This window comes from Paroedura picta, chromosome 8, assembly GCF_049243985.1.
Source record: "Paroedura picta isolate Pp20150507F chromosome 8, Ppicta_v3.0, whole genome shotgun sequence".
NCBI lineage: Eukaryota > Metazoa > Chordata > Lepidosauria > Squamata > Gekkonidae > Paroedura > Paroedura picta.
In genome coordinates this window covers 93,924,594-93,940,746 of record NC_135376.1, presented here as the reverse complement: position 1 = coordinate 93,940,746, position 16,153 = coordinate 93,924,594, and the positions used below count along the sequence as shown (strand labels likewise).

Here is a 16,153-nt window from a genome sequence, read left to right as displayed (position 1 = left end):
CAATAAATATTTAACAAATTAAAACAAATATATACAAAATTTACTCCCACCCATTTGGGACACCCATCTAGGGCTGGTAAGAAACACCATGGTTTCACAAAACCCTGGTTGGAAAAGGCTGCCCTAAGCATTAACCTGCAACAAAAAATAGTGTGAGGAAGAGTGCCAGCACTCGAAAGCTCACGCCTTGAATAAATCTTTGTTGGTCTTAAAGGAGCTACTGGTCTCTGATTTTATTCCGCCAGAAAATAGAAATCTTTCTATGCACTGACATTCAGTGTGGTCCCACTTATATTTCCGCAGGACATCCTGGTAGCGAAATGCATTTTTTCTCTTTATATGTCTTCCAGTCTTATCGGTGTAATATTACAAATGTTCCCAAAGTTTTGCTACAGCAACAGTGTAGACTCCTTGACTGTCTGTACCGTCTCTCCAATGAAAGACAAGCTCTTCAAGTGACTTTGTTCTGAATTTTATCGCCGAAGGTTTAGTGCAGCTTTCTGGTTGGATTTGCACACTTCAAGTTCACTGTTGACCATTAAATGAGAACTTCTTGTTGTTTATGCCAAATAGATGGTTGGCAAAATTTGAGTAGCACAACAAAAATAGAGTCCAATGGCATCTTTAAGACCAATAAAGATTTAATCAAGCTTTTGCTCACGCCTTGATTTAATCTTTGTTGGTCTTAAAGGTGCCATTGGACTCTATTTTTGTTGTGCCACTTCAGACCAACACGGCTACCCACTTGGGTCAAGCAGAGAACAAAGCCGTTCCAGGTTGGAATTTTGCCAGTTGGAAGGATTTAAACCTGTGCTTTCTATACATCAGCATCCTTGTAATGAGAGGCAGGAGGGGATAGTTAGAGGGGTAATTGGATGCCCCCCATGCCCCTTTTATAGGTTGCTGGTTGCCCAGATTGGAAGGGGAGAAGAGCTGGGAAGTAAAGCTTTCTGTGACCTGAATCCTCTTGGTAAACAAGACTAAGCCCCAGGGTATAAGAGGATGGGTGGGACTTGGCTCTAAACATGCTTAAGATACCATGCCAAGGAGGGACCAAACATGACAGGGAGGGGAGAGGGCCGGGAAATAGAGATTACAGTGCAGTGTAGATGGGGGCCCTATATCACAAATTATGCCTTTTCCTATTGTGTTCTCTCTCTCTCTCTCTCTCTCTCTCTCTCTCTCTCTCTCTCTGTCTCTGTATGAACACATGAAGCTGCCTTAGACTGAATCAGAATGTCAGTCCATGACATCAGTATTGTCCACTCTGGCAGGGGCTCTCTACGGTCTCAGGCCTTTCACATACTGTGTCCCTGAACCTTGTGACGGGATACAGCAGGGATAGAACCCAGGTCTTTTTGCTCTACCACCGAGCAGTAGATGTGGGGGACTGAACCTGGGGCCTTCTGTTTGCCAAGCCGAAGCTTTTCCATTGAGCCTGCCTTTCTCAACTGTCTTATCATTGAGGAGCTCCTGAAAGATTATTCAGGCCTCGAGAAACCCCAGAGGTGGGAGGCATAGCTGTATACACGCTCACCCGGTGCCCCTCCCTTCCCACCCCCTCCAAATCATCATTGGCCATTGGGGGGGGGGGGGCAGATCGGCATGACCATATATGGTCATATCACCTGGGAAATGTATTTTTTAAGTTTAAAATATATATACAAAATGCATGAACTCCCACCCATTCGGGAAAGCCTTCCAGGGCCGTCAAGAAACCTCAGGGTTTCATGAAACCCTGGTTGAGAAAGGCTGCCCTGACCCATAGTTCTTCTTTCTACTTGAGCAAGAACGCCAAGGGACTCGGGAGTGGCTGGCTTTTGTGCCCTTTAAGCAGTCCTTCATGCAGAAGTTTATTATTGGTTTGTTTCATTGATGTGTACCCTGCATGGCCACCCAGCAGGCTTCCTTAGCAGAGAAGGGAATCAAACTTGGATTTCTTAACCACTATACCATGCTGGTAAAGGGATATCACTTGGAGCAAATGCTGGGAATATAAGAATCCAACCGCGTTCCCCTTTCACTATCTCAATGCCATGTTTCTTAGCCATGGGTTGCTTGCGTCAGATTGGGTGCTCTTGGGCAGCATGTCCCCTCCCCACAACTTCTCCTTAGCATCCTGCTGCTTCCATTCATCTCCTGGGTTTTCCCCATCTTTGCTAAACTCAAAGTTTTCGGGAAGATCTTAGCAAAGCCCGGATGGCCTCCATGTGAATGGGAAAGTGTGGATTGTCTTGGCCTTGTCCCCCTCAGCATCATTTCCCCTGATCCTTTAGCCATTCTCCCCACCCCAGTCAGTAGGAAGTTTATTCAGTGTGGGTTTTTTTTTAACCCAATAATTGACATATAACATTATAACCTGACAATGATAATTTTATCCGTTAGGCTCCATGAATTCCCAACGTCTTCTAAAAGTGAGTCGCTAGCCCAGGGGTCCCCAACGTGGTGCCCACCAAGTGGATGGGGTCAGGGGGACTTTTGCCCACATGGCTTCTAACTGGCTGTTAGAAAGTCAGTGAACAGATTCTTAAAAACATTGCTTGAATAGCAGCCGTCCCCACAGTGCAAGGATCTTTGCTGTGTGACTGAAGATAAGCTGCAGCAGCCATTTATATATTATATATTTATTTATATAACCCCCTCCCTTTTGGCTCAGGGCACATTAGGCACTTCCATACTACAGTGCAATACAATAAACATCTTGACTTGGGTATATAGCAACACCTTGAACAATAGGAACTTTTCTTGGATAACACAGTTCATCAGTTAGCGTTCCACAATCGGCAACCCGGCTTTTCTGCACTGTGATTCTGTTTTTTCTGCTGGTGCAGTGGGTGGCAGAGGGCCCCTGGGCTCTGGTTGGTGGTTGGTAGCCTGTTCACTTGTCCTGGTGGAAGAGGTCCAGCTGGCTTCACCCTGTGTGGCAGCTGTTAATCACCTGCCATTGGTCAGAATTCCAAGTGGCCGTGGACCCCTGCTCCAGTTCCTGCCATTGTTGGACACACCTTTTGTGAGGCTGTGTATGCGGTATTTTGGGCACATGCACCTCCCAGAATAACATTCCATCTGGCCTGTTTTAGGGCAGGGCAACAGCAGGGGGGGGGGACCCTGAGGTTCTCCACTCCCCAGGGGCTTTGAGTTGGGCCCCATGGCACTTGAGGAAATCTGACTTCCCACAGCAGAGAAAAGGCCCAGCTTCTTACAAAGCAGGAGCATTGAAAAACACTGCGGAGCACCATGCCAAGAAGATCTAATGAAGAGACAAAAATGACCCAATCGGAGTGGGTGTGCCCCATCCCTGACTGCCAGTGGATTAGCAAGCGGTGGGTTATGCAAACACGGAAATGAGAATGAGGAGGAACAATTGCTCCATATGATGAGCCCCAAATCTCCATTGAGGCCAAGTTTATCAGATCTGCCTGTGATTATAGGGATGTGTGATTTGGCTGGGATAAGTCCAAAAAACCCTCGAATCCGTGTTCAGTTGGGTATTTTTCAGGCAAGCAGAATGCTTACTTCTAATGGGCCAAACTGGAGGAGCCCAAAGTGATTTGGGCTTGATTGGCTGATTCAGAAAGACCCCACCAAACAGCTGATAAGCACTACAGAAGACTCACCTAAAGTACCTGCCAAACAGCTGTTAATGTTGGCTCAGACCATTACCTAATTTAGTCCGAACACCTTGTGTCACAAAGTGGCCAAAACCCAGGGGCCATCAGGGGGTTCACCTGTGGGGTTCCATCGTGTCTCACACAGTGGCCCACCAGTTCCTCTGGACGTCCAACAACAGGGCCGTCCTTAGTTGACTCCCATCCAAGTTCTAAGCCAGCCAATTGGGCTAGCCTGGGCTGTCCAGGTCGGGACGATGGGCACTTGGATCATCCCTTATTCAAAGCACGTGTTCAGCTATAGAACTGTGGTTCCTCTCTGTGGCTCCAAGACTTGCTGGCAAGTCTTTCCTTCTGGCGCACCTGGGGCCTTTGAAAATTGCTTGTTCTACTGCCAAGTGCTTACCGTGCACAAAATACACTTAAATCGGCCCTGGAATCCCCAGCAGTGGCGCATCCGTTTGGGCTCCATGGTTTGGGCATTGTGGGGGGGGGGGGGAGGAACCAACATGTCTGGCGGACTTGCCCAAGAAAGTGGATTGATAGCAAGTGTGCCTGAATCACAAAAGAGAGATGAGCCATTAATGACTAATCAAGCAGATTGGGATTTTTTGATGCCCCAAGGCTTGCATGATGGATCATAAGGAAGGGGAGACGAAAGAGGCGGTGTTTGCATTCCCTTGCGCTGAGTAATGCGCATCTGTCGAGGATTGTGCAGTTGGGGAGCACCCGGCGGCGTGGCTCTGTTGACATGATGGCGGGACAATGCTGGTCAGAAGCCAGGTGGAGTGCCCCTTTAATGGAGGCTTAATGCATGATGGAAATGGACCGCTGAAGGGTGCTGTGTCATGGGGGTCTGTAGCATCCCATTGAGGACCTGTCCTGGATGGACTTATCTCGTAAGAGCTTGGAAGCCAAGTAGGGCCAGCCCTGGTTAGTACTTGGGAGGGAAGCCGCCAAGGAAGGCCCAGGATTTTCACACAGAGGCAAGCAATGGCAAGCCACCTCTGGCCTTGTTCAGCCTTTTGACCACAGAGGAGCCCCTGAAATAATTGTTCCAGCTTCAAGGAAGCCTGGAAGTGATGCCAGCTGGCCACACCCACCGGAAGTGTGATCCGCATCCGCCTTAACAGGCAGGCTCAACCAAGGGGAGGAGGGCAGGAGGTGGTATAAGGAGGAAGGAGGCATGCAGGTTCCGCCCCCTCCCAGACGCAGGAAGGAGAGGACTCACACTTGGGAGAGGGAAGGGGGAGCAAAGAAAGCAGCCAGCTCCATAGCTTGTAGCCGAGTCCATGAAGACAGGGACGGGGAAAATGCCACAGACCCCTGGTAGGGAATGCCTGCCGCACAGGATTGTGATTAGTTGGCTGTGCCATGATACCATTTTCCACCACCAAAGAAGGGGTGTTTTTCTCCAGGCCTGTTGGCAACTGACTCTCATGGGAGCTGCTCTGAGAGCTGGTTTGTCACATTTCTCTCTCACTCTTGGCGGGTTGTTTTCTCTCTCACTCTTGGCACTGCTAAGCCAGTGTGACTGGATTCCAAAGTGACCTGGACAGCTTCATGGCTGAGCAGAGGTTTGAACGGCGGATCCATGAACTGCTCGGGTGAATCACACCTCCAGGGGTGCTGGGCAGAAATGTGTCCAGATTCAGAACAATCAGAAAGTACTTTGCAACTTCTAAAAAATATTCATTTTCTCCCACCCTTCCTGCAAGGATTTGGGGGCAGTGCACCAAGTTCCCCCCCCCCGACCCCTCCATTCTTATCCTCACCACAACCCTGTGAGGTTGGTGGAATGGGGGTGCAAGACAGTGGCCCCAGGTCTCTCATGATTCTGCATGCCAGAGAGAGGATTTGAACCTGGGTCTTCCTGCTGCAGCAGCACCACTTACTTTTTCTCCTTGCCTCCCTCCCTACTTAGCTTTCCAGGGCCCTTCTCTCTCTGAGGCAGGAGGACATCTCAGTGGGTGTTTCCCATGATGGACTCTGGGAGGCAGGTCGAATTCGAACTTCCCGTTTCCTCTATGGTGGATGACACCTAGGGGTCATCATAGACATGATCCAGGTTATTCATGACACCCCAAAAGGGTAGAAAAAACAACAGAGCTGGCCCTCTCAATAATAAAAGGAAAACACGCAACGCTGATGCAGCTAGCCAGTCTTCAGGGGTTACTGATGTCCAATATGGATGTGGTACAGTGGGGACCCTTTCACACCAGACAGCTGCAGGCACTACTCCTAGTAAAGCCTGGATCACGAAGAAAATAGACGTGTCACCCAAGCCCCCACACCGGTGAAACAATCACTGATCTGATGAACGTTATGTGCCAACGTACCCCAGGGCAAAGCTTTCTGGGTCGGTCAGAAAGTCCAGATACACACGTATGTCAGCCTTCAGGGCACTACTGAACAGCCAAAATGGCCAGGGCCAATGGTCGATGCAAGAGTCCCAAGTTCCCCATAAACTTGTTGGAACTCTTGGCTTTTCGGTTAGCGCTCAGACATTTCCAAGAGACAGTTCAGGGACAGCATGCCTTCCTAAGGACAGACAATGTAGCCACCAAGGCATACCTAAACCACCAGGTGGGGTCAAGATCTACAGCCTTGCAAAAGGAGGCAACACTGCTATTAACCTGGGCAGAGAGACACGTACAATCACTCACAGCAGAACAAATACAAAGCCCAAGCAAGCTGCAGGCAGATTACCTCAGCCGGCAGACACTGGTAGAATCAGAGTGGCAGCTAAAAAAGGAAGTATTCCTACTCATAGTGCAAAGATTCGGCCTCCCAGTTCTTGACGTGTTTGCCTCAGAATGCAACAATCAGTCCCCGAGATTCTGCATGAGGTATTTTCACTGCAAAGTGGAGATAACAGATGACCTGACAGCAGATTGGCCACGGGGTCTCCTATATGCTCTTTCCTAATCATTCCAAGTTTCCTCAAGAAAATAGAAACGTGAGGAGCAGAGGTGATTGTAATGGCGCCAAACTGACCAAAGTACGCCAACCTAGTCAATATGGGGACAGAGGCCCCACTCAGACTGCCCGTCTGCGGAGATTTATTGCAAGAGGGACCGGTGGTACATCCCAAACCGGATTGGCGGTGCTTGACCGCCTGGAAATTGAAAGGGAGAGGCTAAGACACTTGGGCCAAGAAGCGGTATCTTGAAGGCCATCTACTAACTGCATATACTCATCTGCTTGGAAGGCGTTCGTCAGGTGGAGAAGGAAAAAAAAGATTAATTGCATTAAGGCCTCCATAGCCAGCATACTGGACTTCCTGTGGGAGGGTAGGGACCAGGGTCTGTACTTGGCCACCCTCTGAAACAGACACAGCCTCGGTCCTACCCGCAGTCAAGAACGTCCCGCTGTCAAAGCACCTGCATAATGTGTGCTTCCTCTAAGGAGCAGCTCCAAAGGATCCACCTGCCTCCCATGGTTTCCCTTCCTAGAAACTCAACACAGTACTGGCAGCGCTGACTAAAGCGCCTCTCGAAGCAATTGACAGCATTAGCCCCGAGACTCTGTGGATGAAGACACTTTTCCTCATTGCACTTACCTCAGCCAGAAGAGTGTCAGAACCAGGGGTGCTCTCCATACAGAAAGAACTCTGCCAGTTCATGCAGACATGGTAGTGCTCAGGATAGACCCTATATCCAGGCCAAAGGAAGACGCGCAATTCCACAGGGAACAGGAGATCATCCTCCCTAACATCTGCCCCAAACCAAAGCACCCCAAGGGGGTGCTGGGGCACAAGATGGATGTAAGACAGTCTCTTAATGCCTATATCATAAGGACACAACACATAAGACAATCAGAGTCTCTCTTCATTAATGTTTCCCCTCCCCAGAGGGAGCAGCTCATGTCCAAAGCTTCTATCAATCACACACTGAAAGACTGTATCATGGACACGTACAAGGCTCAGGCTATGCTGGTTCCACCAGGCACGTTCCATGTGAATTGCTGCTATCAACATCAGCCTTAGCTAAGAGTATCAGTGGAGCAGATTTGTAGGGCAGCCACATGGTCTAATATTAACACCTTCATTAAGCACTAAAAGCTACATGTGCTTAGTGCCTCAGAGGTGGCCTTCAGCGGGCGTTCCATCCTACAGCACATGATTTAGGGCGATGACCTCACCCTTAACATACTGGAACTGCTCTTTCAAGTCGCACTGATTTATCTTCCTGCCTCTCAGAGAGAATGACCATTGATTACTTAACGTGAATGGTCCTTTTTCTGCGAGATCAGGAGGGTGCCTCATCCCGCCCAGTCACACCCAGCTCCTCGGCACTTGCACACGTACATTCACAGACTGAAGTTAAACCATTGAGAGAGACAGGGAGACTAACAGCATAGATTAAGGCTATCTTACAAAAGTAGAGATAGAAATAGTCAGCCCAAAGTTCAAACAGCACTGTTTTCTCTGTAGTTCAGTTGGAGAGGTTCCTGGATTGTTGAATTCTGTTATGCATGGAAGTTAAAAGTTACTTTGAGAAGAACAGTAGTTCCGAGGCTTGGAGAATCAGACTGGAGGGTGCCTCCCACCACAGAGTTTAAATTTGACTTGCCTCCCAGATTCTATGGTGTGAAACACCCACTGAGGCGTCCTGATCTCCTGCGGCACCTTTAAGACCAATGAAAGCTCATTCCTGACATAAAACTTGGTCGGCCTTCAAGGTACCCCAAACTTGGTTCTGCTGCTTCAGACCGCCATGGAGACCCACCTGAATCCGCTAAGATCCAAGTCCAGGATTACCTTCGGATAAACAAGATTTTCTCAGGGTATAAGGTCCTAAGAGTCCAAGATCCCTTTTTCAGATTCTCTGAGCATTGTCTCTGGGGCCGTTTCCCCCCTGGGCATTGTGGTTGGTCTTGATGGCGCTTCAGGACTCTAGTCTTGCTTTTCTGCAGCAGGCCGACCTGGCTACCCACCTGAATCTAATACCCGCCTCAGAGAATGATAACGATGGATGGGCCTCTGTCATGTGGTATAGAATAGACTGGAGGAAAAAGAATGGTCCATAAGGCAGGCACAGAAACCAGAGTCAGGATGGATTAAAGGCTTACTGCTCTGAAATAAGCTTTGTGTGTGTATTTGACCCTGGTGACCCTCCCCTGAAAAAATCAAACCAACTCCTATCTGTATATCAGGGCTCCACAATGAGATGCTGGTGAATGCCATAACCCCCACCAGCAGCTTTCCTGGTACCCCTCAAGTGTTTTTTGGAAGTGGGCCAGGTGGGACTTTTGGCCAGTAGGGCTTCTGATTGGCCATTTGGAGGTGTGATTGGCTGTACAGCAGCTGCCACGATGGCACAAGGATCTATGCTAGCCTCTCTCAACTTTTTTACCATTGAGAAACCCCTGAAGCATTCTTCAGGCTTCAAGGAACCCCAGAAGTGGAGCAATCATGCAGAATATGGTTGGAAAGCAAAGGGGCCCCTCCCCTCCCCACCACCTCCAGGCCCATCATTGGCCATTTTCAGAGGGGGGCACGAGTTGATATTACAATATATGGTCATATCACCCGATTAATGTTTAACACATTTTAAAAATATATAAGAAATTAACTCCCCATTTGAGAAACCTTTTCTAGGCCGTCAAGAAAAAGCCCAAGGTTTCATGAAACACTGGTTGAGAAAGTCTGGTCTACGCTGTGCAACTGAAGTTCAGCTCTCATGGCTGCCATTTTGTTCCTGCACCCATCATGCTGGGTCAGAATTTCAAGTGGCTCCTGCAGACTCAAAACAGACGGAGACCGCTGCAGTAAAGCATCTTCAGTTTATGTTCTTACTCTTGGAGGAAAATTCCTTGGGAGACCCAGGTTCGAATCCCTGCTCATGCCTAGGGTGGCTTCTGATACTTCCATTGGGAAAGAAAATCAATGCAGAACAACAAAGTAAACCTGAGGGTGAAAGCGAGGGAATGCAGCAGTGCATAACAGGCCAAAGTTTAGCTCTGCTCAGCCTTGTGTCACACAGCTCTGTTTCATATATAAGAATGGCTGCTGGCCCTCCCAGTGGGCCAAGTAAATTGAACCCTGCTCTTTGGGACATCGTGGTGGTTGAACACAGAAAGTCCTGCCCTTCACCACTGCCTTGTTGAGCCTAACTCCCCGGCAGGAATAATTAACGCCGGAAATGTCTATAAAAATGGAGTGTACTAGCTATGAGTCACTCAAATGCGTGCAAGAATCCAGCAATGACTGTCATGAGAGAGGGGTGGTTAATAAATACAATTGCAAATAAATATTCTTGAGACCTGAAAAAAGTTGGCCTTCCTATGAAGACAGACTACCCTTTGTCATCTTGAGCTTGTCTGTCGTATCTAAGATGATCGTGTCTGATTCGGCCCAGACCACCTCCAAACCTTGCAAGTCCAGCTACAGAAAAAGCTTAGTTGAAGAAGAGGAGTAGGTTTTTATACCCTACTTTTCCCTTCCCAAAAATCTCAAAGAGGCTTACAGTTGCCTTCCCTTCCTCTCCTCACAACAGGGACCCTGCAAGGTAGGTTAAACTGAGAGATCTGTGAAAGAACTGTGACAGGCCCAGGGTCTCCCAGCTGGCTGCATGTGGAGGAGTGGTGCACGCTGTGGCTGGGCTGTGGCATTTCCTTGATGTTTGTCCCGTGTGGGTCTTGCCAAGGACTAATTGAAAGGCTCTGGGTCAGCGTATTTATTCAGGGCAGAATCAGAGGCTTTTTGCTGAACTACCTAGATGAGGCAGGAAATTTGGAATGCGGTGGAGGACGGAGTCCTTGCAGTTCAGGTTTCTAGTCCATGTGGCTGCCACCCCTGTTTTTGGCAGCATTTAGTGGCATGGATTCTTGGAACCCAGACAAACACGTGCATTATATGTGTGAAAAAGATCTGCTCTGGAATGAACATGTCATGCATATTGCTGATGCCTCAAGACTAGCAGAAGTAGAATAAAGGAAGAGGTATCCCCTGTGCAAGCATCGAGTCACCCTTGGGGTGACCCTCCAGCGTTTTCATGGCAGACTCAATACGGGGTAGTTTGCCAGTGCCTTCCCCAGTCATTACCGTTTTACCCCCCAGCAAGCTGGGCACTCATTTTACCGACCTCGGAAGGATGGAAGGCTGAGTCAACCTTGAGCCGGCTGCTGGGATCGAACTCCCAGCCTCATGGGCAGAGCTTTCAGACAGCCTTTCAGCCGTTCACCATTCTGCACCACAAGAGGCTCTCTAGACGTAGAACACCTATGCCAAATAAATGCAGTCATACTTTATATACAAGAGCCTCTTGTGGCGCAGAGTGGTAAGGCAGCCGTCTGAAAGCTTTGCCCATAAGGCTGGGAGTTCAATCCCAGCAGCCGGCTCAAGGTTGACTCAGCCTTCCATCCTTCCAAGGTCGGTAAAATGAGTACCCAGCTTGCTGGGAGGTAAACGGTAATGACTGGGGAAGGCACTGGCAAACCACCCAGTATTGAGTCTGCCATGAAAACGCTAGAGGGCGTCACCCCAAGGGTCAGACATGACTCGGTGCTTGCACAGGGGATACCTTTACCTTACTTTATATACACCATAATGAGGTTTGTTTGTTTTGGGGAGGGGGAGTTAAGTGGCCCTTGGTGCAGTGGTTAGGAGTGGGGACTTCTAATCTGGCCAGATGGGTTTGATTCCCCACTCCTCCTCCACATGCAGCCAGCTAGGTAACCTTGGGTTTGCCATAGCCCTGATAAAGCTGTTCTGACCAAGCAGTAATATCAGGGCTCTCTCAGCCTCACCTCCCTCACAGGGTGTCTGTTGTGGGGAGAAAAAAAGGGAAGGCAATTGTAAGCCCCTTTGAGACTTCTTCAGGTAGAGAAATGCGGCATATAAAAACCAACTCTTCTTCTTCAGTAATATCAGGACTCTCTCAGCCTCACCCCCCTCATAGAGTGTCTGTGGTGAGGAGAGGAAAGGGAAGATTGGCCATCAAACTACTGCTGACTTAGGGTGTCTCAAATGCCATCCTAAATTTTTAAAGAAGTCTTTAGCTGCTAGCTTGGTGTCGTGGTTAAGAACAGCGGCCTCTGATCTGCGGGACAGGGTTTGATTCCCCCCTCCCCCTTCACATGCAGCCAGCTGGGGGACCTTGGGCTAGTCACAGTCCTGTTAGAGCTGTTCTCACACAGCAGTTTTTGTCAGAGCTCCCTCAGCCTCACCTACCTCACAGGGTGTCTGTTATGGGGAGATGAAGGGGAAAGTGTTTGTCAGCTGCTTTGAGGCACCTTCGGGCAGTAAAAAGCGGGGTATGAAAACCAACTCTTCTTCTGCCTGCAGTCGTGGTGCGGTGAATATTGTAGCAGCCTGTTAGATCATCTGGCCCCTTGGTTTTATAAACAGGGCTATTAGGTTTCTTTAACATTTTGTGCTTTTAAAACTGGGCGTCAGATGGAATTATCTTCATCTCACTGAACCCGCTTTCCCCAAAGTGTACAAGTAAGGCAGGCTTATAACTTGCCATTTCTCATAAGTAGGAACGGCTTCGAAGAGATCCATCTGGGAAGCTTCTCAAAACCTGGTTCAGATCCCCCCCCCCCAGCCTTTCAGGCCACAAATCAGTAAAACTGGTAAGGATGCATAGACAGTCAGGGTGACATCACTTTCCTTGGGGAGGGCTTGTTTTGCAAGCATGGTGTCTGCAGGCATCACAATGGCAGCCCCGTGTGAATGGCACAAGCCCAGCCTCATCATTTTGCAGAAAGGACTTCCCTCTCAATTACTGCCCCGTCCCAAGCCACCCGTATTTCCACACGTGTGTTGCAGAATGATACTTGGCGTGGTGCACTGGGACTCACACCAAGGCTTTTCCACCCTGGTGAGGTGCCCAGCCCAGCCCCTACGCTGTTATCTTGGAGAAGGGTGAGTCAAAACCAGGCTCCTCTCGTGAGCATTGACCATCTGCCGGCCAGCCGGCCAGCCCAGACGCCTCCTGTCTCCTCCAGGTCCTGATGAAGTTTGCTCGTTAAAGCAGTTTTTGACGAGGGAGGGGCTGGTAAGTGTGTCCTCTTGAACCTTCTGTGCATTTTATTTATTATTTATTTAATTTATATACCACCCTCTCATACTAGCTCACTGGGGCCCAGAGAGTTACTAAGCATGTATAGCAGTTTTATCTTTGTATTTTATTATTTTTATATACTGCCCTCCTTTTTGTCTTGGGGCGGTTTCCCTTAGAAGCTTTCATAATACAATGCAGTACAATAAAATATCTTTACTTAAGTATATAATAATGTCGTTAACAATAGGAACTTGTTATCAGTCAATGCAGTTTATAATTTAACATTCAGCAATCAGCAACTCGCCTCTTTCTGCACTGTGATTCTGTTTTTTTTTTCTTTTGTTAGTGTAGTGGATGGTGGGAGGGGACACTCTGGGCTTTGGTTGACAGGTGGTGGCTTGGTCACTTGTCCTGACCAAAAGCCTGGTGGAAGAGCTCCTTCTTGCAGGCCCTGTGGAATTGTTTTGGCTCCAGTAGGGCCCTCATGTCATCTGGGAGCTCATTCCACCAGGTGGGGCCAACACCGAGAAAGCCCTGCTCCGGTTGATGAGAGAGGAGCTTCCCAGGAGCCAGGAATCACCAGTTTGTTGGTGTTGGTGGAGTGCAGTGCTCTTTGGGAAACATAGGTAGAGAGGCAGTTTCTCAGATACTCAGGGCCCAGGCCATATATGGCCTTGAAGGTGATTACCAGAACCTTAAGCTTGATTCGGCAGTCACCTGGTAGTCAGTGCAGCTGTGGGAGTGTGGGCCCTCCAAGATGTTCCTGCAAGAACCCTGGCAGCCGCATTCTGCACCAGTCTCATTTTGCGGTGGCAAAATGCCAGGGATTCTAAAACAAAGGGGTAGATAGTTCCTTGGGGCCTCAGACCTGCCGGCTTATTTTTGATTGCCTTTGTTCAGCAGGACTTTGCCACGGTGCATGGACGAGGGGAAGGAAACATCCCACACATAGAGGATTTAGGCTGTAAAGATGCAATCCAGTGCAGAGCTACTCTGAGGACATTAAAATGTGAATCCCTTAGCTCAGGTTTGCACTTGGAGTTAGTCCAGGGGCAGTGAACGCTTGTTTTTCAATGCCATAGGTTTTTAATTTTAAGGTAGCAATTACAGCAGGGAGGTTTCTTTTGATCCCAACCCTCAGGACTTTGGGAGTAGAAGGAGAAAGGGCATGACCGTGGCGTAAGGCCCGTAAAACGTTTCGTAATTAACAACAGGGTAGTTCTATTACCACAGGCGCCACCCCTGTGTAATTGTAGTGCTTGACAACAATTGAATATGATTTCGTATCTCCGTATTAAATCGTACTGTCATATGTTTGGTATGATTTTCTTTTTTTAAGAGCACATCAGATACCTGTGACTTCATTACCAGAATAGCGCAACATGGCATATCCAGGGCAGAGAATGAGTGTTTCTTTTGAGAATGCAGAAACTTCAGGGGTTTGGGGGGGTGGGAGGTGGCTTCTGGTCTCCCTTCCCCATCTGGCAATCAATAGTGTTCCAATCTCTCTCCTAGTCCCCCCACTCATGCACAGTGGGGGAATCTCTCTTCTGCATCTGTTAGTGGGAGAAAGACCGTGTGCATGAAAAGAGAAAAAGTGTTAATTTTTAATGGGAGGGGGGAAGCTTCTTCAGCCCTAAAAATATAAGTGGTCTTATTCAGGTTACTTGGGTCTGATTCATAGGCACTAGAGCCAGCATGATATAGCAGTTAGTGTCAGACTAAGGTTTCGGAGACCCAGGTTCGAATCCACACGTACTTAGGGTTGCAAAGCTCCCCCCCCTTTCCCGGCTGTGGGCAGGGGGTGGGAGGGGCAGGGTTGTCAGTTCCAAACTGGGGAACTCTTGGATATTTAGAAGGACAGGACCCCAGGAGGTTAATGCTTTGGAATACTCCGTGCCCCAATAAAGCACCAATTTCCTCCAGTGGAACTGATCTCTGTCATCTGGGGATGAGCTAGAATTCCGGGGGATCCCCACACCCCACCCGGAGGCTATGAAGAAAAGCTTTGTCCAAATGCTTTGAAAGCACAAACAATACATAGTCATACTGCAGAGATATTCAGAAGCTGTAGAATGCCACTGGAAATCCCGAAATCCAAACAAGGAACCGGTCAATCCTGCGTTTTGGTCGTGAATGCGTCCTCAGTGGACCCCGTCAACAATTTTACTGTCCAAGTGCCTAGAGGCCTCTAGATAAAATTCACAGCCTAATGAGTTTCTTCATAGTTTAATTGTGGAGTGACAGCTCTTCAAACTATAAAAAGACCGTAAGGAAGGCAAACAATATACATCAACTCTGGGGCTTGGCAAAAGCTGTTCTGGCCGTGCCTGTGATTTGTGAACAAACCGTGAGTTTTTTAGTTTGTTTCTTTTATGGGGGTTTGGCAGCCCCTGCTAGGAAAGGAGTTTGCATGTCCCGGGGCGTATAAGACTACTTTCCCCCCCCTGAAAAACATGCCTCCAAGTGGGGGGGTCGTCCTATATGCCGGGTGCACTTCAGTTGGGATAGACAGAGCTGCCCATAGTGGCCATACTGTAATGTAATGTAACAAACTATAATTTGAGTGGAAATGTTGGGGGTCGTCTTATATGCCCAGTCGTCTTATACGCCGGCAAATACGGTATATTCATTTGTTCACTGTCCGGGAGTGTCTCAGGTCCTGTACTGAGACAGCATGGAAAGCCAGTGAGGCGAGATGCTTAATGTTTAGAGGCATTCTGTTCTCCTCTCAGTCGCTTATAGGGAATCGTCCACAAAGAACGAAGGGCCCTGATGGAACTCACACAGTTCTGCAGGGATTGCAAGACGGAGCTCTTTCGCCAGGCGTTTGGTTGAGGCCAGAGAAGCTCTTGAGCCCCTCCTTTAAGCACCAGCCCTGAGATACATGGCTGCAGTGGGGAAATTTTGAAGGGGGGGGAGGATGTTTTTTTGGTTGATTTTAGACGCTTGTATTTTTAATGAACTCATGTTGTTAACCTCCGCAAGATGGCTGGAGTGGCGATCTACAAATGCGATAAATAAAGGACGTGAGCCTCTCGGTGGGACCTGGGGATCCCGCTGGAATAACAGCTCATCTCCTGGCTGAAGACCTCTGTTTCCTTGGAGAAAAGGGCTGCTTGGGGACAGGGACTGTATGGCTTTGTGACCTCACTGTTCTTCCAGGGCCCCACCCCCAAATCGCCAAGAGTTTCCCAGCTTAAACCTGCAGTCCTCCATACTAGTGTGGCGTCATGGGTGAGGCTATTGGGCTAGGATCTGGGAGACCGAAGTTCGAATCCCTGCTTGCGTAATAGAAGCTAGCTTGGGGGACCTTGGGCCAGTAGCACTCTCTCCGCCTAGCCTACCTCCCTGGGTTGTTGTGAGGATAATGTGGAGGGGAGGAAAATGACACGAGCCATTATTGGCGAGGGAGGGGGCATAAATGAATTAATAAATAGGTGAGGACAGCGTTGTTCTCCCCTGTTTTGAGCACATGCTGTTGGTGTAGTGGTTAAGAGTGGCGGCTTATAATCTGGCGAGCCGGGTCTGATT

The 16,153-nt window shown here is 48.7% G+C and overlaps 1 protein-coding gene across 2 annotated transcripts in view; it reads left to right on the top strand.

Annotated features, from left to right (window-relative positions):
* Positions 1–16,153, top strand: part of PRXL2A (peroxiredoxin like 2A) — a 32,642-nt gene that overhangs the window by 4,037 nt on the left and 12,452 nt on the right. The window contains exon 1 of one of the 2 annotated variants that reach the window (XM_077350826.1): positions 12,440–12,613. The exons of the other annotated variant lie outside the window; for it this stretch is intronic. The gene's annotated coding sequence lies outside the window, so the exon portion shown is untranslated. Of the gene's footprint in view, positions 1–12,439; positions 12,614–16,153 lie in introns of those variants that run through there. 2 annotated transcript variants of the gene reach the window in all.